The sequence below is a fragment of the Hyperoodon ampullatus genome (assembly GCF_949752795.1).
Source record: "Hyperoodon ampullatus genome assembly, chromosome: 19".
Classification (NCBI taxonomy): Eukaryota; Metazoa; Chordata; class Mammalia; order Artiodactyla; family Ziphiidae; genus Hyperoodon; species Hyperoodon ampullatus.
This window is the reverse complement of record NC_136932.1, coordinates 26,952,922-26,977,030: the sequence shown is the minus strand read 5'-3', so window position 1 is coordinate 26,977,030 and position 24,109 is coordinate 26,952,922. Positions and strand designations below refer to the sequence as shown.

General features: G+C 55.1%; 1 protein-coding gene and 1 pseudogene across 2 annotated transcripts in view; both read left to right on the top strand.

The window, feature by feature from the left end:
* Positions 1 to 24,109, top strand: part of LOC307067901 (RAD52 motif-containing protein 1-like) — a gene marked incomplete at both ends in the record, with an annotated part of 661,371 nt that overhangs the window by 445,741 nt on the left and 191,521 nt on the right. The gene's annotated exons all lie outside the window — the stretch shown is intronic.
* On the top strand, positions 9,556 to 12,512 carry LOC307068457 (forkhead box protein J1-like; annotated as a pseudogene). The gene is made up of 2 exons: positions 9,556 to 10,053; positions 11,744 to 12,512. The product of its transcript is annotated as a forkhead box protein J1-like (transcript).

Sequence of the window (24,109 nt, the reverse complement as noted above, 5' to 3'; positions counted from 1 at the left end):
AGGATCACAGCCCTGGTGGCACAGCAAAGGTGAGGTGAAGAGACGTTAGCAGCTCAGCGTAGACTAGTGTTTGTAGGCTATTGGAACGATTCTCTTTACCATCCCTCAGGCCTCAAGTAGATAGTTTTTTTAAATTGGAATAGTTGGTTTACAATGTTGTGTTAGTTTCTGCTGTACAGCAATGTGGATCAATTATACATATACATATATCCACTCTTTTATTTAGATACTTTTCCCATATAGGCCATTACAGGGAACTGAGTAGAGTCCCCTGTGCTCTACAGCAGGTCCTTATTAGTTATCTATTTTATATATAGTAGTGTGTATATGTCAATCCGAATCCCCAATTTATCCCTCCCCTCCCTTGACCCCCGCCATAACCATAAGTTTATTTTTTACATCTATGACTCTCTTTCTGTTTTGTAAATAAAGTCAATCATATCTTCAGTCGGAAGAATTTTGTTTCTAGTAAGCCGAGAAGCGAAGGAACGACCTACATATAGAGCAAGGAAGTGGGGGGGTGAGGTGACCTGGGAATCCCACCTGGGAGTGTAGGACCAGGCGTCCCAGGAACCGGTGTCTCTTCCCTCTGCTCCTCTGAGGTGCCTCCACAGAAGGGCAACCTCCAGAGCAAACCTGGATCGCAGCCTGGATGCAGATGTCACACTAGTCACCTCTGCTTTGGCCATGGCAGTTGCTTGGGGGGCGGTGTGGTGTGCAGGGGGTGCGCATGTGCACATGACCACTCTCTCCTGGCCAAGTAGTGCCAGAGGAGGGGTGGTCGCCCAGGCTGTGCCTCTGCCGCATGCGCACGCCAACCAAGCCATGGTTGGGCACTACCTCCCCTCCGTTGATGTCTTCAGGGCACAAGTCTCCGAGTTCTCCATTGTGATTGTCGTCCCCAGTAGAATATTTGCTTCTAAAAGGCACAGGGCAGTACGTGGTTTCCGCCTGACATTCCATATGTGGTTTCCACCTGCCATGCCGTACGCAGTAGATGTATGTTTCTTCCTCTCCCTTTCACCGAGGAAAGAAAACCGGGTGGGGAGCTTGAAAAAATAACATCTAAAACTGTCCCCTTCCCATCTTACATGACTGTAGGTTTCTGGTCAGCCCCTTAAAACATCCTCAGAATAGCAAATTAAGTCTCAAAGAAAATAAATCATAATTTTACAAACAATGCGATTCTTTGATTTGAGGTGCAAAATTACGGGAACAAAGAGCTTTAATTGTGATTTTATGTATTAGTCATTTCGCAGAGCCTTGTGGTCATAAACACACCCCACATGCACCGACAGACACAGGCCGGAGCCCGGGGTCACTTCCCCTGTGGCTCTCCTAGCTCTTCCAGCCTGGCTTAGCTCTGCTCTGGGCCCGGGTCTGCGTGTCCGAATCCCACAGACCTCCCCAGGGTCTTATTTCCCAGGAATGAAGGCTGGAAAGGGGCCAGTTAAGGAAACAGAGCAGAACAGAGCGAGAACACAAACGTACCCACACACTTTCCTTTATTGTCCACTCTACCCACTTAATTATTGTCTTTTTTTTAACATATGATTTGATGTTTTTTGTCTCCATCCTTAAGAATTTTATTTTAAGGACAGCAAAGCAGAGAAAAACACAGCCAGGTCCTCTCTAACTGCCTTAACTCCATTACAGGCCAGAGGACATTCGCATTTCTAGGTATGGAGTGTGACAATAACAATGACTTTGACATCGCCAGCATGAAAGCACTGGACAATAAGCTGTGCTCTGCGGTCTGCTTACCCGGTGAGTGGCAGTCTGCTGAACATGAACTTGGTGGGAGACGCTCCCCTGCTCGCACCACTGCTCTCACCCTGGGACACCCATCTCCTGCCCTGCAGTTCCTGCAAGAAGGCATGGGCTTTGCTAAGGTGCTGGAAGCCAGTTGCTGAAAGGAAGTGTGGTGGCTTCGGGAGAGTCCTTGGGCAAAGAGCGACTCTGCTCTAAGCGAAACTATTTGGGCATGGAGAAAGGCGCAAAAATACCTCCAAAGCCTTCCGATTTGACCTGACTGTGTCCCCTCCATCATGATCTTGCAGATCCCATGGCAGGGGGCCTGGTCTTGTTTCCATCAACAGGCAGTTTAAGGCAGACACGGCCTGTGTGATAAGGTCTTGGAAAGAGAGCCTGAGCCCTTGAAAAGGGAACCTGTAGCCCCTCAGAGGACAGTGTTTAGTTAGGATCAGAGAGGAATTTCAAAGCCAGCATTTTAGAGACTAGCTCTGTGACCCTGTGAGCCCTGGGCTACCACCAGTTGCCTTGTGCTCCCTAGATTTGGATCCCAAAGGAACGGTCAGGGGTCGAGGGTGACTCTTCTCCCTGGAGCCCTAACTCTATAAATTCAATCAGGGCCATCAACGTGGCCCTTATTCCTTCTCATGACACTAAACTGAATCCGGGATGAGTTCTCAGGAGGAGCCCACCTGTCAGTCACACTCTGGGCACTGATGTCCCTCTGCTCCGTGCTCACCAAGGGCTTCACCAACCATGGCTCTAAAGCCACGTCTTGCCCGGTAGACTAGGTCGAAATTGCCCCTCCTGGGTTCACGGCAGAGACTGCCTTCATGTTGCATGGTTTGTAATCTCTTAAACATGCCCTGGACATGCTTAAGCTTCAGGACAGCCACGTCCCACCGTGGGTCCAGTGCTTTACTCCCTTGGCAACGTGGCTACAGGTGCTGGAGGGACACAAACTCCTGTGGTTGCCACTCTCCATCAGCTTGCAAAAGACCCAGGTCCTCACCCCTCTGGCCCCATGCAGGCTTGTGGTGGAGGAAGCCGTAATCCCCAGAGACACCTCCCACGGCCTTCCCAGGGGCTCGCGAGCCTTTCCACTTAGCGTTGACCCAGCCAGGCCTGGGCCAGAGCGGCTGAGCTCCAGGGTACACTTCACTTCGTGCCTTCCCACTCTTTACCTGGCTTCTGTCTGTCCATTTGTTTCTCATGTCTTTTTGCCAAATGTACGTCTGTCTGTCCAGTTTTTTTTATTTTGAAACGCATTTAGGTTATCCAGACTTCGTGTGAAAGTTCATGTTCACCCACTCCCAACCCCAAGCTTGCTGGGCGCGCGCACATCCGAGGGGCCCTCGCTGAGGCTTCCATTCCTAACTGGCAAGAGCCTGTATTTAATATGCTGAAATTTTCCAGGAAAAAAAAATATTTGTGAGACTAGATTAATCCCTGTTCCACAAAGCGGGGATCCTTCTGTGGCAAAGGTTACGGGCACGATTTGTTTTGGTCACTAGTTGGGGAAGATGCCATCTCTGCCCTCACTCCGCCCTGAGTCTGTGGCAGCTGTGCCGGCCAGCCGCTCACTGGGCTTCAAGAGAGGAATCTAGGCTCCTGCCTCCCCGCAGTGGCTCCCCACCAACCCCCATGTTTGGCAGAGAGAGCTCCTGGGAATTGTTTCAGCCACCCATGCTGGTGGAAACTGACCCCAGGCCTTGTGCTTCCTCCTCTCCCTAACTCCTTCCGGCCAACCTGCTGGTGGATGTTTATTCCACTCTGGGATTGCGGCAGGGGAGCGAGACCTGGAAGGAAAACAATGCCTGGGCTTCTTTACGGTGATCTCGGGAGCCAGCCATTCTCAGATTAAACTGGCTTCACCGTTCAGGCCAGACATGAAACCGAATGACAGTGGTGGCTGCCGGGAGAGGGTGTTGAGGGTCGCATCGTAGCCTCACCCCGAGGTCTCAAGGGCTCTTACGGGAGAAGGAAAGTGCATCTGCTCTCTTGGTAAAATGTTTCTCGGGTTCTGCTGTTAGCGTCACACTGGTAGTAAAGAGCTGGGGAACTCTCTGGAAGCATCTGTCGGGTTAATGTCGGGTTAATGACAGGAGCATCCACTGTGGTAGGTCCCGTGGAATCAACAGACTTCACCACGCTCAGCTGTAAGTTCAAAGTTCCATCCTATGACTGAGGTGCCTCAGGCTGGCTTGGCCGTCAGGACAGCTTCTCAGGCACTTGGTCCCCCTCTCCACGCTGTTTCCCTCCCCACATGGATGCCACTCCCCTCACGGAGCGCCCACAAGGAGGGAGCCCGGGGAGCATCCCATGGTCCACCCTCCCCAGGCCCACAGGTGCTCTGCCACTCCTGGCGGCAAGGATGGCTCAGATTCCCATCCTTGCTGCTCTCATCACCCTTGTGGGAGTGATGCTGAGAAAGCACCTGTGTTATTCCAGCACCTCTTCCCCTAAGAAGCCTCTGGGTCTTCTTTGGCCCCAAGACCAATGCGGTGGGGGAGGGCGATGGTATGTTCTGAGATTGCTCTGCAAGGTTCTCAAAGGGAGGAAATCTGAGTTGACCATTGTAGGTGGTGAGCCGATTAGAATCGCGAGGCCGTGCTAGGTAGACGGGCCTCCAAGGAATCTGACGGAGTATCACACAGGCGGCAGGATAGTGGCCAGGGGACCAGTGACAATTCTGTGAAAAGGCTCTGGGGAGTGTGATGGGAAAAAGCAAAGATAATTTGAGTTTATTAGTGGAAATACAAATGTTTTTGTTTTGTTTTGTTTTGTTTTTTGTGGTACATGGGCCTCTCACTGTTGTGGCCTCTGCCGTTGCAGAGCACAGGCTCCGGACGTGCCGGCTCAGCGATCATGGCTCATGGGCCAAGCCTCTCCACGGCATGTGGGATCTTCCGGACCGGGGCACGAACCCATGTCCCCTGCATCGGCAGGCGGACTCTCAACCAAGGGTAAGCTGTGACAAAGCGAAAGAGAGGCATGGACATATATACACTACCAAACGTAAGGTAGATAGATAGTGGGAAGCAGCCGCAAAGCACAGGGAGATCAGCTCGGTGCTTTGTGACCACCTGGAGGGGTGGGATGGGGAGGGTGGGAGGGACGGAGATGCATGAGGGAAGGGATGTGGGAACAGATGTATATGCAAGACTGATTCACTTTGTTATAAAGCAGAAACTAATAAAAAAAATAAAAATAAAATAAAAATAAAAATAAAAACAATAAATACTTGGGAAGAAAAAAAAAAAACTTTGACTCAAGACAAGCTGGACATGGAGGAGTGAGAGAGGGCAAGGGGTAGAGGGAAAGACATGTTTCTGGGTGGGAGCTGGTGTACCATCCCCCGGGCACAGCTCCTGCGCAGAGGCTTGATAAGGAGCCCTCACCTCCACCCACCCACAGCAATCAGAGAAGAAAAGGAAATAAAAGGAATCCAAATTGGAAAAGAAGAAGTAAAGCTGTCACTGTTTGCAGATGACATGATGCTATACATAGAGAATCCTAAAGATGCTACCAGAAAACTACTAGAGCTAATCAATGAATTTGGCAAAGTAGCAGGATACAAAATTAATGCACAGAAATCTCTGGCATTCCTGTACACTAATGATGAAGAATCTGAAAGTGAAATCAAGAAAACACTGCCATTTACCATTGCAACAAAAAGAATAAAATACCTAGGAATAAACCTACCTAAGGAGACAAAAGACCTGTATGCAGAAAATTATAAGACACTGACGAAAGAAATTAAAGAGGATACAAATAGATGGAGAGATATACCATGCTCCTGGATTGGAAGAATCAATATTGTGAAAATGACTCTACTACCCAAAGCAATCTACAGGTTCAATGCAATCCCTATCAAACTACCACTGGCATTTTTCACAGAACTAGAGCAAAAAATTTCAAAATTTGTTTGGAAAAACAAAAGACCCCGAATAGCCAAAGCAATCTGGAGAACGAAAAACGGAGCTGGAGGAATCAGGCTCCCTGACTTCAGACTACACTACAAATCTACAGTAATCAAGACAGTGTTTTACTGCCACAAAAACAGAAAGATGGATCAATGGAACAGGATAGAAAGCCCAGAGATAAACCCACACACATACGGTCAACTTATCTTTGATAAAGGAGGCAGGAATGTACAGTGGAGAAAGGACAGCCTCTTCAATAAGCGGTGCTGGGAAAACTGGACAGGGACATGTAAACGTATGAGATTAGATAATTCCCTAACACCATACACAAAAATAAGCTCAAAATGGATTAAAGACCTAAATGTAAGGCCAGAAACTATCAAACTCCTAGAGGAAAACATAGGCAGAACACTCTATCACATAAATCACAGCAAGATCCTTTTGGACCCACCTCCTAGAGAAATGGAAATAAAAACAAAGATAAACAAATGGGACCTAATGAAACTTCAAAGCTTTTGCACAGCAAAGGAAACCATAAACAAGACCAAAAGACAACCCTCAGAATGGGAGAAAATATTTGCAAATGAAGCAACTGACAAAGGATTAATCTCCAAAATTTAAAAACAGCTCATGCAGCTCAATAGCAAAAAAACAAACAACCCAATCCCAAAATGGGCAGAAGACTTAAATAGGCATTTCTCCAAAGAAGATATACAGACTGCCAACAAACACATGAAAGAATGCTCAACATCATTAATCATTAGAGAAATGCAAATCAAAACTACAATGAGATATCATCTCACACCAGTCAGAATGGCCATCATCAAGAAATCTAGAAACAATAAATGCTGGAGAGGGTGTGGAGAAAAGGGAACACTCTTGCACTGCTGGTGGGAATGTGAATTGGTATAGCCACTATGGAGAACAGTATGGAGGTTCCTTAAAAGACTAAAAATAGAACTACCATATGACTCAGCAATCCCACTACTAGGCATATACCCTGAGAAAACCATAATTCAGAAAGAGACATGTACCAAAATGTTCATTGCAGCTCTATTCACAATAGCCCGGAGATGGAAGCAACCTAAGTGTCCATCATCGGATGAATGGATAAAGAAGATGTGGCACATATATACAATGGAATATTACTCAGCCATAAAAAGAAACAAAACTGAGCTATTTGTAATGAGGTGGATAGACCTAGAGTCTGTCATACAGAGTGAAGTAAGTCAGAAGGAGAAAGACAAATACCCTATGCTAACACATATATATGGAATTTAAAAAAATGTCATGAAGAACCGAGGGGTAAAACAGGAATAAAGACACATACCTACTTGAGAATGGACTTGAGGATATGGGGAGGGGGAAGGGTAAGCTGTGACAAAGCGAAAGAGAGGCATGGACATATATACAGTAAAAACGTAAGGAAGATAGATAGTGGGAAGTAACCGCAGAGCACAGGGAGATCAGCTCAGTGCTTTGTGACCGCCTAGAGTGGCGGGATGGGGAGGGTGGGAGGGAGGGAGATGCATGAGGGAAGAGATGTGGGAACAGATGTATATGTATGACTGATTCACTTTGTTATAAAGCAGAAACTAATAAAAAAAGAAAAATAAAATAAAAATAAAAATAAAAACAATAAATACTTGGGAAGAAAAGAAATACTTTGACTCGGGGCTTCCCAGGTGGCGCATTGGTTGAGAGTCCGCCTGCCGATGCAGGGGACGCAGGTTCGTGCCCCGGTCCGGGAAGATCCCACATGCCGGGGAGTGGCTGCGCCCGTGGGCCATGGCCGCTGAGCCTGCGCGTCCGGAGCCTGTGTTCCACAACGGGAAAGGACACAACAGTGAGAGGTCCACGTACCTCAAAAAAATAAATAAATAAAAATAAAATCTCTTTAAAAAAATGCTTTGACTCAAGACAAGCTGGACATGGAGGAGTGAGAGAGGGCAAGGGGTAGAGGGAAAGACATGTTTCTGGGTGGGAGCTGGTGTACCATTCCCCGGGCACAGCTCCTGCGCAGAGGCCTGATAAGGAGCCCTCACCTGCACCCACCCCCTTCAACCAGAGAACTTCCAACTGCAGCTCCTCAGTACCTGAAGAGCAGGAAAGCTGGTGACTGGAGGGAGGCTGGGGGACGGGAGGAGGAAGGACCACAGTCCAGCGTTAGTCCGTCACTTAAAGGCTGGTGAAATTAATGGGGCAAATGACCCCAGTAAAAGAATTTGGCTTTCCTGGGTTTCACCCACCGGCTCTGTTTCCTCAGCTATCTGGAAAGAAGGGAGAGCACTTCCGAAGAAGCCTCTGGAATGTCAGCTTCTGGGAATCTTGCTGAGGACGGGGCGGGGAGGGAGCGCTTACCGGGAAACACTGGATTACCCTAGCCGCCTTGGGGTGTCTGCGACCGGGGCTGCGGTTTCTGCGGACCTGAGCGGCAGGTGGCATCGGAGAGTCAGACCTGCTTGCGGGCACCAAGACGACACTCGGTCTGGAGACAGGGACAGGCCGCAGAAACGTGAGCAAGTGCCACTCGCAGCCCAGAGGAGAGGAAAGGAAAGCCCCAAGCATGCACCCAGCCCTGGCCCCCGCACCACGGGCTGCGTCCCAGGAGCCGTCGCCACCTCTGAGCAGCCCAGATGGAAAGGGGGTGGGGCGGAGTACGGTTCCCGCGGCGAACTGCTCGCCGAGGGCCCCGGGGCCTCTGCGGGAGCGCCGAGCCGCGCGCCTCTCCGAGCCCTGCGTGGGGCCCCCGGGTGGGAATGCGCGGTGCCGGTACGCGGTGGCGGGTAGGGGGCTGGGTCGCGCGCGGGAGAGGGCGGCAGGAGGGAGTTGGAAGAGAGTTACCGCGTGAGAGAGCGGTTAAGAGCCCGCGGTCTCTTTGGAGACGCCCTGGCCAATGGCAGAAGCGGAAGCTGTTTATATGGGCGGGGCGTCGCCACGGCAGCAGGAGACGCCTTGCGAGCGGCTACTGAGTGCCGGTCCCCGGCCGCTGGCTTTCAGAGAGGCGCCCTCGGGCGTGAGTGGCGACGAGGATTGCTGGCTGGGCACTCGAGCTGGGAGCAGAGAGCCGCGGTGAGGGTGGGCGGTGGGAGGAATTTCTTTGAGAACCTTCCTTTGGCCCGGGCTGCGCTCTGAGCCAGGTAAGGGACGGGGAGGGCTGCAGGCCGTAGGAAGGGAGGGCTTCAGTACCAGCACGCTCTCCCATCCGTCCCCAACGGAAGTGGTGGGCCCGGGGACTGACATCAGAGGCGTTTGGGGGACACTCACTTCCCGCCCCCTTATAACTCTCTGTATTGTTTCCTTCCTTCCTCTTGATACCCATCCTAATATCCCTTTTCAAAGATCGGACGACCTCCCCCGCCCCCCGACGCGTCGTACTGCCCTCCTGGACTCTCTCGCCCCATTTCCATTGGTTGTGGACGGAGAGAGGGGGGTTAATTCCCCGCTTTGAGGGAGAAAGGGGTGGCCTCGCATGCCCCTACACTATTCCCTCGTTTGGCTAATTAAGTCTCCTCTAAAAGATCAAAGAGGAAAAGAGCGAGGCGAACCCCGTGTGGGTCGGACCCCCGGCACACCTGTTTCCCAGACCTCGGCAGTAAAAGATCCTCCCCAGCTGCAGGAAGGATTTTAGTAAGACCCTCCGCCCCTCGCACACACTCTCCCCTCGGAGGTGGGGAAAGAGGTCTCAGTTCCCGCTCTGGTCCCCGCAGGCACCACATTCAGTTTGGAGGAGGCTACCCCCGGATCGCAGGATGGAAGCCCGCTTCCTGGACGCTGCGTAAGTGAAGCTGCGGGAGTCAGCGGGCCGGAGAGCTCGGCAGCCACCCTCAGCTCGGCTCGTGGATGTTGACAGCCCCCTCGGAGAGTCCCCGCAGATATGGCGGAGAGCTGGGTACGCGTCTCGGGAGCAGGGGCAGCGGAGGATGCTGGACCGGAAGGCGGCCTGGAGGAGTCCAACGCCCTGAATGACAGCCTGACCAGCCTGCAGTGGCTGCAGGAATTCTCCATTCTCAACGCCGAGTTGCCCGCTCTGCCTTCGGGGGACACCGACACCCACGGCTACCACGAGCTGTCAGGCTCGGCAGAGCCGGGGTCTCCCCTGGTGGCGGACCCCGCCTGCCTGGGGCAGCCGCACACGCCTGGCAAGCCCACGTACTCGTGCACGCTGTGGAGCGCCCCCTCGGGGCTGCAGGCCTCGCCTCCCGACGACGTGTACTAAGCCACCAACCCGCACGTGAAGCCGCCCTACTCGTATGCCACGCTCATCTGCATGGCCATGCAGGCCAGCAAGGCCACCAAGATCACCCTGTCGGCCATCTACAAGTGGATCACGGACAACTTCTGCTACTTCTGCCATGCTGATCCCACCTGGCAGGTAGGGGAGGCACTCCCTCCCTCCCTCCCCATGCCCGCACGGACTGGACTCACATCCCAGATCCGCAGGCCAAGTAGGCGCGGTACAGCCAGGGCCCCGAGAGAGGAAGGCCGTCGAGGAAGGACCTCAACGGAGCCCAGTGCTTGGACTGCTGCCCCTTTGACTTCAGAGACGGAGGAGGGAGGATGTTCAGAGGGCTGTAGGGGTGCCGACATAGAGGTTCAAGTGGAAAGAACTTGTCACTCATCCGGCAGGCTCAGCCCAAAGACCAGGGCTGAACTATGCGTGGACACAGCCCCCCAGGGTAGGTTGATGGACTGAGGGACACATTTTTGTCCCAAGTCCTGGAATTCCTAGACACTACCCTCCTCGAGGTCAGTTTGTCAGGGCCTGACTGGAGGCAGAGCATCATTCCTGCCAGGCTCTGCATCCTGCCTGCTTTCAGTTGGCTGGAGGGGGTGTGGGAGGGGAGAGGGGCGTGCTGCGGGGTGTGAAGGCCATCTGTGTCCCAGTGGAAGGGCTACGGGGCCTTCTGAAAGCTGCTGTGCCAGCCCCCACCCCAAGCCCTCCCTAGTTTCCTGCCTACACTCCTCCCCCTCTTCTCATCAACCTCCCTGGGGGGACAATTACCTCAGCCACGTGCTTTCCACAGGGGCTCTTTCCTCCCACACTGGCTTCATGTTCCAAGTCTCCGGAACCTGGCACAGAGCAGCCAAGGGGCCCAGGCCACCATGTAAACATCCCAGTCTTGCCAGGGGGCACTACTCACCTGCCGGCCCCACCCACCAGGCCGCACACCCCTGTGCCCCAGCGTGGTTTGGACTGTGCACCCAGGCGTGAACAAGGCAGGATGGTGATTCAGGCTGGGCACACACTTCCCTGAGCATCTTCGACCATCAGGTTCAGGGGCTACTTGGGGACAGAGATCCTGAGGATGCACAGATCCTTCCCTGTGGCACAGGTCACAGGATCACAGTTCCTGTGATCCCAGCTATTCCACGTTTGCTTGGGCCCTGACCCTGGGGCAGGTACCATTTGTAACCTTGGTGAGAAAGCAGAGACCCTCCACCACCCCCCACCCTACCCCAAGCCTGAGAGGCCCCAGGAATGAGCGCTATGCTCTTGGCTGGGTAATAATCAACTGGGGCCTCAGACCCTGGGGTGGGAGGAGGGAGACATGGTGGGTGAGGGTCCAGGCCAGCAGCCGGCTCTAGAAACAAGGAAAGTCACCAGATCCTCCCACACTTCATCCCCCCACCCCCACACACACACCCTCACACCCACTCACTCATTTCACAAACAGAGAAGGCCAGCCAGGCCCAGGCAGAGGGAGATGGCCGTCCAGGCCCTGTGGGAGCCAAGGCCTTTGACCAGAGGCCGCAAGCTGCGGGGTAAGGGAGGGAGGGCAGGACAGGGTGGCACTGAGAGCCACCCTGCAGCTCAGGGCTTGGATGACTGAGCAGGCAGATATCCTGGCAAAAGGGAACAAAATCCCCCGACAGCACTGCCAGCTCCTGGTGCCCCGTGGCTGGTGTCCCAGAGCCTCCTTGTCGGAGCAGTGCCTCTGTCTCCCCTGCCCCAATCGGAGAGAGGGTGGTGGTGGGACTGGCTGTGGCGCTAGGAACCCCCCATCACTGGCCCCACCCACTCTCCCAGCTGTCTTCCTTCTCTCCTACCTCCCTGTGTCCAGAACTCCATCCGCCACAACCTGTCCCTGAGCAAGGGCTTCATCAAGTTGCCTCAGGAGAAGGACGAGCCAGGTAAGGGGGGCTTCTGGCGCATTGACCCCCAGGACGCCGAGCGGCTGCTGAGTGGTGCCTTGAAGAAGCAGCGGCTGCCCCCCAGTCCACATCCACCCGGCCTTTGCCGGCCAGGCCGCGCCGGAGCCCAGCGCCGCCCCATGGGCCGGGCCACTGACCGTGAGCACTGAGGCCCAGCAGCTGCTGCAGGAGTTTGAGGAGGCCACTGGGGAGGCGGGCTGGGGTGCAGGCGAGGGCAGGCTGGGGCGTAAGCGTCAACAGCCGCTGCCCAAGCAGGAGGCCAAGGTCCCGCGGCCCTCCAGCCCCCTGCTGCTGACCCAGGAGGAGCAGGGTGAGCTGGAACCCCTCAAGGACAACTTTGACTGGGAGGCCATCTTGGACGCTGGCACGCTGGTCGGGGAGCTGGGCACGCTGGAGACCTCGGAGCTGAGCCCGCCGCTGAGCCCCGCATCACACGGGGATGTGGACCTCACCATCCACGGCCACCACATCGAGTTCCCTGTTACCTGGGGGCCTCCAGTGGAGCAGGCTACCGACAGCCTGGACTTTGATGAGACCTTCCTGGCCACATCCTTCCTGCAGCACCCCTGGGACGAAAGCACCCGTAGCTCCCTGCCCCCCGAGCCCCTCTTTGAGGCCGGGAATGCCACACTGGCCTCTGACATGCATGACTGGGCCAGCCTGGGCGCCTTCTTGTAAGAAGCCAGGCCCTGCCCCACCTCCAGACAGCACCGAAGTCTGGGCCCAGACTGCCCCCCTCCCCACCAGTGCAGGCCCATGGACACCCTACCGCCCAGGCAGGGGCTGGGCCAGGTCACCCCACCAGGCCACACTGTCCCCAGCCCAGGCCATCCTCAGATTCTATTCCAGCAGGCTGAGAATTGGGGCCCAGGACCAAAATTGCTGCCTCCGCTCCTCAGCCCCCCATACACACAGTGTTTCATTGATCCACTTCTTCGCTGCCCCAGAGACATGCTAAGGGCCCTGCACTATGAGAGCTGAGGCTTGGAGGGGCCCAGGCCAAGCTGGAAACATCAGTACAGGGCCCGCCCCAGAACATCTTAGCTTCGAAGCTTCTCTCTCTTCCTCTCTCCTCACCAGGTCTCTATCCAGAGCAAGTTCCCAGGTACAACAAATGCTGAGTAGGTGACTGCAAATTAACACTCAAGAGGCCTCTCCTGGCAGTCTGTGAGGCGGAGCTAGGCGGAGGGGGGAAGAGAGAGGAGACAGAAATGAGGCCGGGGTGCCGGGTAGAGCCAGGAGATTTTCTAAGGCCTCTGGGATCTTCTGGCTTCATCCCTAGAGGTGGGGCAGAGGGTATGTGTCCCTAATCTTTGAGCCCAACTTGAGGCTGAGAGCAGCGGGGAGATGGGGATCTGGGGGTTAGGGGCTGGGGCAGCCAAGCTGCAGAGGGAAAGGGGACAGACAGACTAATGTAGTGAGTGTAGCTACAGCTGAGGCTTAACTGGGAGGGATGCAGTGCTTGCTAGAACCACTGGGACCAGGAAGGGGGGATGGCCCCGTGCCCTTGCTTGCACTCCTGCGGGGGAGTGTCTTGCTCCACCATAAACCCCCTGGGCTGCGTCCCACATCCAGTCTCCTAACCCATCGGCAATTTAACCTTTTTCATGGAAAGTTATTTACAATCAAAACATTTTTAAAAATAAAGTTTTAAAAAATCTCAAAATGGACCTGCTTGCAACTTTCTCTGGGGAAAAGCATGGGCCAGTTTTGGGGAGGCCACGGCCCAAGGGGGAATGGCTGGGAGGAAGATGGGGGGCACCAAAGGCCTGCAGAGTGTCCCCTGATGCACTCCTCATGATCCCTGGGTCCCCAGAGAGAAAGGGGCTGAGAGGCGGCCCTCGGGGGTCACCTGCAGACAGGGCCTCGGCACCTCTATATGTGCAATGGGGAGACTGTACCCACAGGCCCGAGGAGCAGGCGGCAAAGGAGGCACAGCCCCCTCCCTGGCCCTGGGGACTCACTCACAAAGGCCGTTCTTGCCCAGGGCTCGGCTCACGTTCCCCACCTCGCCCAAGTTGAGGGCCTGCCCAGACTCACCTGCGGTCCTCTCCTTGGCCTGTCTCCAGCTCCTCCCTCCCTTGGTCCCTTCCTGAAGGGACAGAGTGTGAGCTCAGATGGCCCCAGCCCCTGGGCCCCCAATTGCCACCCTGGGGTTTATTCACCCCGCCCAGGGCCTTCCCTCCAATGCAGGTGGGGGCTGAGGGAGGGCAGATGGAAGACGGGGTCCCTAGACCCTACAGCTCCAGCCTGTGAGGAATCAACGTAGCAGAGTTCTGATGGGGAAACTGAGGCACAGCAAATATGTGACACTCAGCAGGCACCTTTCAACCCCCTCACCCCAGCTTTGCCTGGAACCCATCTCTCCCCCGAGCCCGCACCTGGCCCCGCCAGCACACCCTTGTGGTGCACAGCCCCTTCCCCCAGCACTCATCTGCACGTGCTCACACACACACACACACACACACACACACACACACACAAACGGGCATTGTCCTACACAATCCTGCCCAGCCTCCACGGGCCCCTTTCTCCTGAAGCCCCTTTCTTTCCTTGCACTCGAGGCTGGCTCCAGGACAACCTGGCATTCCCCCGCCAACTTGCTGCTTTCACTTGCTAATTATTCCAAATATTTCAGAAGGGTGCACACACTTCAGGGCCAGCCGGGTTGGGGCCTTATCGAGCTCAGGAGGCAGCCCATCCCCTTCCCACCGCTTGCTGAGGAGGCTGCCCCAACCTCCCTCTGAGACTCCCTTCACCCCCTAAGCAACGACTCCCTCCCTCTCCCCATCACCCTCCGGCCTTCCTCCCCACGCTCCCCAGCACTGGGGGAACATGGGGGCTCCAGCCTCTCCACTGGTCCCCAGGATCAGCCTCCAGCCCCCGCCAAAAGGGGTACACCCTGGATTGACAGGTGGGGCCGGTCACTGTCCCCCCTCCTCACCCTCTGCCTGGGCCCATTTTGGGGGAAGAGGGCAAGGTCAGGGGCTGGCAGAACTGCCTGCCAGGTAAGGAAAGGCTGAAGAAGCTTCTGGCTGCCAGGAAGAATCACCAGGAGCTCCTGAAAATCCCTATGCTTGGGACTAGCGTCTCTGGGGGTGGGACCCAAACACTTTTAAGGGTCCGTGGATGCTGCCAACGAGCAGCCAAAGCTAAGAGGGGGCTCCGAAGTGGCTGGAACACCAGGCTTCACACACCCTTTCAGCAGACAGCGTTTGGGGGCTTGCGGTGGAGGGGGCGGGAAGCGTGAGTGCATCCTGTCCCTCCTATTCATCCCTGCCCCGGCCCTTCGCTGGGTGGCTTTTTCAAAAAACGTTCAGTGACTCTGTATTTATTTAGAGATTCAATGTAATCCCAGTCAATATATATTTTGTGCCCTTAACAGTAGGTTGCAGACAGGCTGCCCCATTAGCACTAGATACTTTAGTGTGTGTTTCCTTAGAACAAGGACACGCCTCCATAATCCCAGTACCAACAACACAATCAGGAAATGAACACTGACCTGGTAATCCCATGTAACCGCAGACCCCCTTCAAGTCTTGCAGATCACCCCAGTAATGCTCCTCTCCATTCCAGCATCCCAATCCAGGACCCCATGTTGCACTGAGTTGTCCTTTCTCTTTTGCCCTGTGTGGCTTTGAGCCCATGACTCAAGCTCTCTGGGCAGGTTTCGCATTTCCTTTGATCTCCACTTCTGAGGTGAGAAGCCCTTCAGCCACTTCACCCTCAGGTGTGGTACAGTCCCTTCCCAAAGCAAGAAGCCAGCTTTCTGTCTCCTCACTTTCTACCTCTTCCCTATCCTCCCTCCCCCATGTATCGCCAGCCAGGAAAGGGATGAGGGGCAATGTTGAAGAACTCAGTCTTTGGGGACCCTCCCCGTCTGCCCACGGGACAGGCCACCCCCAGCTCCAGTGACTGGAAGGCACCCGGGATGGGATTCCATGCTGGCCTGAAGCAAATGCGCCAGGCCTCCTGAAGAGCTGAGCTGAGGGCAGGAAACACTCTTCTCCCCGCCTCTGCCCCCCTCAACATACTGGGGACCCAGACTTGCAGAAGGAATCAGGTGAGCTGGAGGGCAGGAAAGAAGGCCTGTAAGGGCGGGTGGGAGGACATGGTCAGGAGTCAGGCGAGCTTCCATCCCCGGGCTGAGGCCCAGAGGTAAACAGGTGTATTTGGACTCCTGGCAGGCGGGAGTGGGCTGGCCCTGCGGGGCAGGCCTGGGCCTGTCAGGGGTGGGGCTGTGGAGAGGGGCTGCATTACCAATGGGGTGGGAGAGGAGCCCCAGGTCCTGCTGACATTCTTGTTGATGAAGAGGAAAACCCAGGTGACCAGGTAGGGGAGGCACTTGGACAGGGGAGGGCGCTTTGTGAGGCCACCCAGGCTGGGCCTGCGCTGGCCAGTGTGAGCCAAGGAGGTGCATGGAAGCCCTGGGGGTCACCTTCCTCCTGGGGCACGTGTGTCCAGCCCACTCTGAGGCTCCCAGTTGGGACAGGTCAGAGCCCCCGTGACTGGCATGCTGGGCCTGAGCTTTCCCTGTGAGTGCAGGAGCCTGGAGGGAGCAGCAGAAGGGTAGGGTCCCCCAGAAGCCAGCCAGGCTGAGCGGCAGGGGAGGGGAGGCGGGGTACACATTAACCAAGGCAGGAGACAGGGCCACAGGTCTCGCTGCTGCCTCCCTGACTCCAGCTCCCAGCAGAGCCCTGTCGCCCAGATGCTGATCTGAGGGCAGGACAGCAGCCTGTGTCCGAGCCCCAGACCCCTTCCTCCTTGAAGGAAGCAGCTCGCTGAGCTCCCAGGAAAGCAAGAGCTCCAGGAACTGGGGAGCGCGGGCTGCTTGCACACATCCCACCCTACCCACGGCCCCCAAGACCTTTTGAAGCCACAGTGGATTGCCGGCAGCCCTCCCAGGGATGCTATTCACCCAGGGAATTAAGCTGAGGCTGAGAGGCTGCCAACTGGCCTCCGCCCTTCACCCAGCCACCCCCCTTCTGTCAGGGGCTCTGCCCCCTTGCCCAGACCACCCTGCACCCCGCTCCTGCCTCCCTCTGCGTACCAAGCCCTATCCCCAACCCTAGCGGCATCCCAGTTCCCTCCAACTTGCTTAAAGTGAACTGTGGGCGGGGTAGGTGGGAGGGGCAGGGTAGCCTGCAGACCCCGCCTCTGAGAGTTTCAGCCTCAGAAGCCCACGAGTCTGCAGACCCCTGTGGGCAGATAACCTGCCGCATTCCTACGTTTGCTACATCCAGCACAGGGCCCGGCGTTTTAAGTATTGAATGAATGAATGAGCTGCTGAGCAGATCGTCAAAAGGTGGAAAAGCAGCCACGTCACATTGGAAAAATGTGACCTCAGACAGTAAACACTAAGGGGTTCTCGGTCACTGGGCCCCGGGTGCTTCCTGATGCCCCCAGGGGTGCAGAGCATTCAGCCAGGGGGGCCTCTGAGGAAACCCCACCCTGCCCTGTCCTGGAAACTATTAAGAGGCCACGCTTGCTGACTCTGTGGGCTTGTGTGAGGTAATAAAGGAGGGAGTAGGGCCCTGAGTGCCAGCTGAAGCTTGAGTGGGGCGTGTGGCTGGTGTGAGCCAGCGGAGGGCGAAGGGAGTGGGATCCGGGACAAGAGGGAAGGGGTGGAGGGCAGCGGGCGAGGCCTGGCCTTTCTCATTCTCAGCTGCTCCTTTTTGGTCCCCAGCTGCCCTGGAGCCTAGGCCCTGGGGATAAGGATCACAGAGGACCGAGATGCAGGGTTGGTGCAGTGAAACCAGCATTCAACCCCTTCACACGCATATTTTTATTACCCCACCCAAGCCCACAGGGTCAGCAAATGGCCTTTGACATGTTTGCACCCGACAACAAGGTCACCAGGTCAGAGCTGTGCCCAGCTCAGCTGTCCCTGCTGGGCTCACCCCACTGTACACCAGGACAGGCCCTCGGGCCACTGAGCTCGACAGCTGTGGAACCCAGAAACTCAGGGTCCAAACTGGGGCTGGGAGCTCTGTGAGGGGCCCGAGAGACCCTGGTGCCTCCTTTTTGGCTAAAGATGAAGCCTGGCCTGATGGAGATGGCCCAGGAGGCTGGGCTCAGAGTTGGCACTGTGCCACAGGGCCGGGTGGGCTTGGGCCTACAGTTCAAGGCCAGTTTTGGAGAGAAGGGTGGGGTGTCCAGGTGTGGTGGACGGACCTCACAGGGGGCTGGGGCTCAACCCCCAGCCACATTCCCTGGCTCAATTTCATGTGTGGGTTCTATTACAAGGGGGATTAAGGGTCTCCCAGGCAAAGAGGAAGAGAAACAGCAACTAGGCCCAACGACCTCCATGCAGGGAGAAGTGGGTCACAAAGAGAAGGCAAACCCCACCCTGGCCCCCCACCCAAATGCTCAGCTCAAACGCCCTGCCACCCTTGGGTCCAGGAAGCTTTATCTGAAGGACAAGTCACCTTCCAGACTCCTCTACGAAGATGACCCGTGGTGACCTCCAAAGGGACTTGGGAAGAGACAGGTATAAGTGACAACAAAAGATGTGGCTACAAAATGAAAATGAATCGCACCTGGAGAAATGGAGGACCGTGTGAAGGAGTGGAGAGTGACAGACATGTGTTGAATTCACAGGGAATGAATAACCATATGAAATAGTAAATGAAGTGGAGCCATGTGGGGGAGGGGGAGATGACAATGGCGTTAGTCCTGTCCTGCGGAGGTCACCCCAGGTTATGCAGTGGAGATGGTGGAATCTGTTGGTGAACAAACATGATGCTCAAAACCGGAAGGAGATAGAGCCAGGACAAAGACACAGTCCCAGGGGACCTGGTGAATGTAAAGGCTGCAGCCCAGGTGCACAGACTCTTCCAGAAGGGAGACCAGAGAGGAGAGCAGAGAGTAAGGAGCCTGGAGAAGGGCCACCATTAGGGCAGGAGGGAGCCCCCTCCCCCACCCCTCCCCCTCTCGCCCCCTACACACACCTACACGGACGCACCTGTTCCTGGCTGGCCCCGCCCCACGGAGCCTGCAGTGAAAGTCAACAGGCCAGAGTGGGCTCCGGAAGGAAGGAAGCCAGCATTCGCCCAGGGAAGGCCTGTGGCCTCCCACAGGGCATTTCATTAGCACGACAGGGGTAGAACCCAGAGTCTGAGAGCAGGCAGCAAACTCCGAGCTAGATCAGGGTGAAAGGGAGGAGAGGGCGGGCAGTGATGAAGACAGGACCAAGGGAAGCTTTTTTTTTGTGGGCCTCTCATTGCTGTGGCCTCTCCTGTTGTGGAGCACACGCTCCGGATGCGCAGGCTCAGCAGCCATGGCCCATGGGCCCAGCTGCTCCGTGGCATGTGGGAGCTTCCCAGAACGTGGCACGAACCCGCATCCCCTGCATTGGCAGGCAGACTCTCAACCACTGCACCACCAGGGAAGCCCTAAGGGAACCTTTTTTAAGATGGGGTGACCTGCGTGTGCTTGAAGGAAGGAAGGGGCTAGCCCGGGGAGAGGGTGAATTGCAGATGCTGGGGAGACGGGATGCTGGGAGAGCAAGGACGGACCCTTCTGGTGGGAGCAGGAGGCAAAGGGTCTCAGAGGAGGCAGGAAGGGTGAGCTCTGCCCCAGCCCAGGGCAGCAATCACTCTGCTGTGCCTCTTGCTTGCAGAGGGAAGAAGAAGGTGGCAGGGCGGGGGTGGGTGAGGAGTAGCGGGGGCGGGGTCTGTGCCGGATGCACAAGAGGATTGTGGGGACCTCTGGTTCCAGCTCCAGCTAGAGGGCAGCGCAATGGGTGTAAGGAGGGAGGAGAGATCTGGAGGGACGTGGGAGTGCACTCAGGAGCCGGGGACACGAAAAGGAGGAACGGGAACAAGGGGAGGCCAGCCTTGGCCCTTGAAACTCAGCAACGGGCCAGCCCCGCTGGCATGTCTGCCTCCAGCTGGCAGGACTCAGGGGGATTCCCAGCTGTGGAGAGGAAGGCCAGGGTCCCAGGTGCTGGAAACCCTGGTCAGTCATCACCTGGTTGCTTGGTCAATGTTTCCTTTCGTCTGTGGACCTGAGTCTGCGTGGACACAAAGATGGGTGAGACCTGTTCTTAGAGAGATTTCCCAACCCACTGAGCTGGGTGGCGGCGTGGTCTTGCCAGGACAACTCTCCAATTTCACTCCCACGATCAGGCAGAGGGGATTTCTCAGAGCTTGGTGGCCACAACAAGAGATGACTGGGAACTGGTGGCCAACAGTGCCATCGTCCCCTGAGTGGGGAATGCAGCATGAAAGAGAAGGGAAGGGGGGGAGTTCGGCTGGGGGTACAGAGAGTTTGAGGCACATGTGGCACAGCTGAGGGGTGGCTGAGAGTCTTCTGGGTAATGAAGGATGGCACTAGGAGACTCAGCTTGGAAAAGGAACCACACTGTGTGAGCAGAGCCCAGTCAGCCCCTCCTGGCCCCTCCACTCCCCAAGCAACAATTCGATTGCCATAGGTCAGATTTTCCTATGCTACAATTTCATATAAATGGCATCATACACTTTTACTCTGTGTTTGGCTTCTTTCACTGAACATATTATTTTTGAAATTTAACTACGTTGTCACATGCATCAGTAGTTTGTTCCTTTTCATGGCTGAGTAGTATTCCATCAGATGACTATAGCAATTTGTTTATGCATTCTCCACTAGATGGATACCTAGGCTGCTTCCAGTTTGGGGCTATTGTAAATGAAGCTGCTATGAACATTCTTGTACAAGGTTTTTTGTGGGTTTTTTTCTGTTTTGTTTTGTTTTGTTTGCTGTACCACATGGCAAGCGGGATTTTAGTTCCCCGACCAGTGATTGACCTTGGGCCCCCTGCAGTGGAAGTGTGGAGTCTTAACCATTGGACTGCCAGAGAAGTCTCAGGGTTTTTTTGTAGTAGGGCTTTTTAAAAAAATTCTTTTCATTTGGAAGGCGCTTGGGAATAGAAGACATAAACACGTGTGGCCCAGCTGCCATGCTTCACTGGACTATGCTGAGTTGATTCTTAAAAGGGTCAGCAGGGGGTATCCAGCAAGACGCAGAGAGGACAGGAGTTACAGGCAGAAGGAGAGGAGGTGGGAAAGGGCATGCAGGTGGACACCCAGCTGGCTGGCTCAGTGCAGGGGAGGGTTAGTGAGACTCTTCTCAAGTACACTTCTGGCCATGTCACTCATCTGTGGAGAACCCTACAATGACTTCCCTCGCCTACAGAAGACTCTAAACGCCAACAAGATCCGCCCCTGCTCGCCACTCATCTTCCCACCTACCCCTCCCTCCGTGATCAGTCACACTGATGTATCACCCAGAATCACTGTTTCCTCCCTCTGTCTCCTACCCCTGCCCTCTTCCCTGCGCAAACACCCTCCCACTTCACCTGCGTAACTTTTCAGGACCTAGTTTCAGGGTCCCATCATGAGTCCCCAGCTGTGGTCCCCCAGCTGGAAGGACCCTAACATCCTGCTAGAACTCACACCAACCCTTTTTGCACTTCTGCTTGAGAAGGCGGTTGGTTACACATATTGGGGTCCCCAGACTGGTACCCAAACTGAGGACAGCACCAGCGGGGCCACATCCTCAAGGAAGGGTGGGGCAGGCTGGAGCAGTGTCCCCAGCCAATGGCTCTGCCTACAGCTGGCCAGAGTTCTGGAAAGCCCACCCACCACGGTCCGCTCTTGAACCTGAACCCTTTTATTTGGTGGATCTAGAACTCAGTTTGGGGCATGACCTCCATCACAACCCCTTTTCCTTCTTCACCCCAGCAGTCTGTTGCATGACTCAAGGTCAGAGGACAAGTTCTGGGGGTTCTGTCCTCCTCCTGCCCGGTGCTCATGCCCTTCCCCTGCTGCCAGCACAGACTGCCCAACTCAGGGCTCCTGGCTGCTGTCTGGAATTCAGGTTTGTTGGGGAAGGTCTTGGGCTGAGCCCTGAGCTCCAGGAGCCCACCACATCAGCTGGCTGGGCCTCTGGCAGACCCCAGGATCTTCAAGCCCAGACTCCGGGGGATGAAGGGGCAACGTTGGTCTGTTTGCTCCCTCTGTGGGAGCGTGGGGTCAGCTGGAATGGTCCTCAGTCATAGAGGCCTAGACCTTAATCTGCAGGAAGGATTAGGAGCCTTCTGGTATCACCTGCAGAAGAGGAAACTAAGGCACAGAGAGAGGACCCAGCTCTGAGGATGTCAGCACAGATGAGTTTGGCTTCTCCTGGGCACTACTGGCGGGGGACCCATCTGGACATCTGCCACCTCTCCACGCACTGCCATCCTCCAGTGCCCTTTATTTCACCATGTTGGCAGCATGGGCCTCTCCTACTGGACTGGGAGCTCCAGGAAGGCAGAGGCAGTGCCTGGTTCTCCATGGCACCTGCCAGGAGTTGGGAGTGGCACATCGTGTGTGCTCAACAGAGCATGGCGGAACGGATCGAGGGGGTGGGAGTGCACGCCCCAATTCCCACAGTGACTTAGATCCAGAAGCCAGCACTCTGAGCTGGGCAGACAGTGGAGAGCCAGAGGAAAGGCAGCTCGGCCTGTCTTCCCTGCCCCCAGGGACACCAGGCCTTGCCTCCCAGCTCACCCCTCTTCCTTGTCCTTATTAAAAAGCCCTTGCTGAAGATGTGATTGTGTGTGATGCCCTGCCGGTGGTGTACACTGTGAACCGCATGTGCCCGTCACTGGTCTCTGTGCTCATTCACTCATTCAATAAATCTCAGACACATGGGAAGACACTTCCACTGGGTGAGGAGGGCATACACACAACAGAAGACAAAATGCATAGAGCAAGTGTGTCCCAAGAGTGCACCAAGGGACTTCCCTGGCGGTCCAGTGGTTTGGACTCTGCACTTCCACTGCTAGGGGCCCAGGTTTGATCCCTGGTCTGGGAACTAAGATCCCCCAAGCCATGCACAGCCAAAAAAAAAAAAAAAAAAGATTGCACAGGGGAGGTCCCCCTTCCCAGGCAGTGTCATCTCACTCAATCCCCTGCCTCAGGGCAGCTATCAAGTCAGGGAAGGAGGCCTCCTGGTTTCCCATGGTAAAGGCAGGATCCATCTGTCCTCAGCACCTTTGGGGGAAGAACTGGCACTCAGCCTGCTCCTGGCAGGACTTCTCTGTGGCCCCTCCCTCCCAGCCAGCAGATCTAGAGTCCGCCCATCCTGGGCTCCACTACCTGAGCAACGCCATTTTCTCTCACTGCCATCTCCCTGTGTCCACTCTAGTTATCATACAGGTCATGACCATAGCCTGCTCACTTAGGTCCCAGCTCCAGGCCACCCTGCTGAGGCACCTCACGAAATACAGTCTAACCCTAGCCGATGCTTGGTCCCACAGGCCACTCAGCCAGTCTCCTCTCTGGACACCCTGCCTACTTCCCAGCTGCCATAAGGCTGGGCCCTCTTCCTGGGGTCCCTCTTCCCATCCTTCACAATCCAATCCACACAGTTGTGCCCCCCAAAGTCTCCCTGATCTGCCCAGGGGTCTGGGAACACTGTTTCCCCCAGGCCAGGCCTGGAGACCTTTGTCCCTCCTGTGGCCTGAATTCCACAGGCCAGCAGTGCACCCCAAATTTCCAGATATTTCCTAGAGAACTATCTTACCCGCAAACTTCGCCAGTAAGAAGGACAGATACTGTATGATCTCACTTAGATGTGGAATTTAGAAAAACTACCAAACTCAAAGAAAAAGAGATCATATTTGTGGTTACATCAAGCAGGGGTGGGGGCAGGGGGAATCGGAGGAAGGTGATTAAAAGGGTACAAACTTCCAGTTATCAGATAAATGAGAGCTAGGGATGGGGACTTCCCTGGTGGTCCAGTGGCTAAGACTCCACACTCCCAATGCAGGGGGCCCGGGTTTGATCCCTGGTCAGGGAACTAGATGCTATGTGCTACAACTAAGAGTTCACATGCTGCAACTCAGGATCCCACAACTAAGACCCAGCACAGCCAAATAAGTTTAAAAAAATTAGGGATGTAATGTACAACATGATGACTCTAGTTAACACTGCTATGTGATAGATAGGAAAGTTGTCAACAGAGTAGATCCTGAGTTCTCATTGCAAGGAGAATTTTTTTTCTTTTCTTTTGATTCTATTTGAGATGATGGATGACAACTAAACCCACTGTGGTAATCATTTCACAATGCAGTTGACCCTTGAGCAGCAGGGGTTAGAGGAACTGACCCTAGGGCAGTGGAAAATTCACACAGAACTTTAGAGTTGGCCTTCCCTATCCATAGTACTATTGTGTACTACCGTAGTATGTACTCATTGAAAAAAATCCAGGTATAAGTGGACCCCCAGAGTTCAAACCCATGTTGTTCA